This window comes from Thamnophis elegans, chromosome 12 (assembly GCF_009769535.1).
Source record: "Thamnophis elegans isolate rThaEle1 chromosome 12, rThaEle1.pri, whole genome shotgun sequence".
NCBI classification, from domain to species: Eukaryota; Metazoa; Chordata; class Lepidosauria; order Squamata; family Colubridae; genus Thamnophis; species Thamnophis elegans.
Window position 1 is genome coordinate 14768770 of NC_045552.1, and position 3485 is coordinate 14772254.

The following is a 3485-nucleotide window of genomic DNA, read 5'->3' on the forward strand; positions in this document are numbered from 1 at the left end:
ATTCAGACTGTTGATCTGACACAACTGGAATTGGAGTGAAGAAAAAATCAAGCTAATTCCATGTATGGGTTGATTCAAGTGCCAAATCAGGTTCATTAGTGAAATGCATGTTCTTCTCTGGCCAACCCCACAATTATTTCATACAGTCTACTTTTTAGTGAACATTTCTGCTTTCTTAAGGCCATGGCTCATCATAGCGAAACATATGAAAGAAAATAATACAAGTTTCATAACCATAAAGTAAAACGGAAGCAACATTTCTAAGCCCATTGATTAGCCACACTGTCAACACGACTGATGAATCAATTGATGATAGTTTAGAATTGCCAAATGAAGGGGGGAGGAGAGAAGAAGAGTGCAAATGTGTAGGAGATGAGCAGGCTGAGCTGGTGGAGTTAAGTGCATCATCAGATGAGTCGTTTTGTTCCCACAAATGGTCCAAGTTCACTCCCTCTTGATTTCTGCTGACCCTTATCTGGCACCAGTTTAGTGTTGAAGTCTACTTGAGTAGATACTTTTCTATAGGCTTGAGCAATAAATATTAGAACTGCAAATTAATGTATGGTCCTAATCCTTTGCACCTAATTCAGGATGGGTTGGACTTTGATTGTTTGTGGGAATGTACTGATTCTAAGGTGATGGTGCACTTAACTCTGCCCCTCAGCTCTGCCTGCTGTTCTCCTACAAAATGCCCTTAATTCTTCATTTTCTTTGCTTTTTTTAATGAATCAAACCAACAGTTAGTCTAATCCAAGAAATGCAAGCTAAGATAAAGGGAACACACAACCCCTGGAATCTTTTTTCGTGGTCTCCCTACGAATTGTCTACTGTCAACTGCAGGGCTACCTACTACTCTAAGGAAGAAAAATGTTGATGAGGAGTTAATGTGGTTTTCTTAAAAACCTGAAAGAATCCTCTCTCCCATAAACTCATGCATGTGTTCTATATGCATGAGTAGAAGGTTCCAACGAGAATACAGAATACTTTATTCTCAATATCCCCCATTTAGTACAGCCTCATAAACTACCAGATCTTGAGCCTCATAAATACTTTTTGAATACATAAGGAAGTCCACTCATCCCTAAACTGTGGAAATAATGAAGAAATTATACATCTTACTTAACTCATAATTCCTCTGTTTTATTCCTTTGAAACTATAATTCTCTCTCCTTAGACTATTGGGACATGATTAATATGGAGTTACCCTTGGCAAGATTTTGGGAACTAAATTTGTAGAAAAGCAGCAGGCAATACGGCCTGGGGCATGTCTTAGAGACAGGGGTGGGCTTCAAAGATTTCAGCAACGAATTATCTGCCTGGTTGCTGGGTGGGTGTGGCCATGGTGGGTGTGGCCTAGTCAGTCTCCTGCACCAGGGGATGGGGTTCTGCTTCCCCAGGTTCCGGAGGCTTTCTTCGAGCCTCTGGGAGGGCGAAAACTGCCTCTCCAGGGCTCCAGGAAGCCTGTTTTTCCCCCTCCCCGAGCCTCCAGGTGGGCCCTGAACTTACCTCGCATCCAAAACAGGGTGTGTGGAGACTCTTAGGATGGGAGGGGAGGGGAGGGAGGGGAGGGGCATAGTGGGCGAGGCCAGGCAGAGGTGGGATTTGGAGGTTCTCCAAACCAGCCATAACGTTAGCTACAGGTTCTCCTGAACCCAGGAGCAGCCCACCCCTGCTTAGAGAGCAGATTCCTATGTTTGCCAAGTTCTTTCAGAATCTCGCTTTTCCGCTCCAAACTTTTGAATGGCATGAAGCCAAGATATTTGAAAGGTATTGCTCATCACTGTGATGGAACTAAAATGCCCTATGGATCCTCTTCTAACTCCCACATTTTATGATATGCAAGGGCCCTGTTGAGCGTCACATCGTGAAGACAAGCTAGATTGATAGGTACATGACACAAAACTGCACTGTGATTACAGAATTCTCACCTAGGAAAGTATAATCCCTAATAAAAAATTGCACGCCTTCACCAGAGCTTTGATGGATCATAATACAGGTTTTCAAATGAATGCTTTGTTTCTGGTTTCATTACAAGTTTGTATTCTGCATAGCTTTAAATTATATACTGCACTGAGGATCCTGTGGACAGGTAAATGGCTTTTTTCCCCTTTCCAATATGTTTCTCTCAAAGTTCGGCTATGAATGCCATACACAGAACTGTGGTTCATGCTAGCCTTTTTCCCGTTATATGAACGTGGTCTCTACACCTGGCCCAATTCTCTTAGCAGGACTGAGAAAGAAGCTGGAAAGCCTATTGGCTAAAGCCATGAGGGCAAACCTATGGCACGCATGCCCGAAGGGGCATGTGGACCCATGTCTCCTGGTACTTGCAGTGGCGTTCTTTCCTCTTCTGGGTTTCTGGCATGCATGTACGCGCAATGATCAGCGGGCCTTTATGCGTGCAGCCATGCCAGAAACTGGAAGAGCTGATCTTCCATTTTCCAGCGGAAGCATTCACACTGGTCAGCTGATTTTCACACGTGTGCATGCGCGCCAGTATGCAAAAGCCTAGCTGGCCGGTGCGCATGCATGCGCCAAAAAAAAAAACAGAAGTTCATTTTCCAACCCACACCTGCCCCCTGGGAAGCTCCTCTTCTGGGTTGCGGCCCCAATGAGCGCATGTGCACACGCGCCCCCTTTTTGGCACTCAGTGGCAAAAAGGTTTGCCATCACTGGGTTAGAGCAACCTTTCTTTTTCTCTGGGAAAACCACTGCTCGTCTGCAAGGGCGGATTGGGGCCACATCTGCTGAAACAGAAAAGGGAGGGGGAAGGAGCTTGAATTGGGAAAGGCCCAGCTGTAGATAACCCCTTCCTCCTTCTGGCCACCAAGATGCAATAAAGATGCTGAGACTTTGGGGAGAGAAGGAAAGGTTAGGGACCAGTGTCCTAGGGTCTCCTGCATGGAAAATCTCCAAGGTCCCTTCCAAATCTGTTGTTCTGTTATTCTATGATGGCTACTCGGGAAATTAGCAGAGAAGCATCAAAACAGTCTCCTTTCTATACTTTGGTGTTGGAAATGAACCCAGGATATTTTCATCTTCTGTGATGAGCTCAGAAACCTAGTCTTAAAATGGAAGATGGAGAGTTAATTCCTTCTCTGCCAGACTATTATTGTAGAGCATGAAGGAGATGATCCTAAAAAAAGAAACCTGTATGTAAGTAAAAAAGGGTTTAACGTTCTGTAAGTCTTGAGAAGCAAGATAATACTCAGAAGTCACTCAGGTAGGCTCTTCCCTGATTCTCTGAGATTTAAAAATGAAGGAAGGTAAAAGCACAATGAGGTGTGCAAGATTGATGTCAGACTCACTAGTTGGTCCAGATCAGAGAAATCAACTCCAGGCAGAAGACTGAAAATTGATTTTATTGGGATACACTTGATTGTGCTTTACACCTCCCTATTATAACCCAGTGAAGCACAGTGGCTCACATGGCTAGGATGCATGGCTGACAATCGGCAGACTTGTGTTCGAGACCCAACCACTGC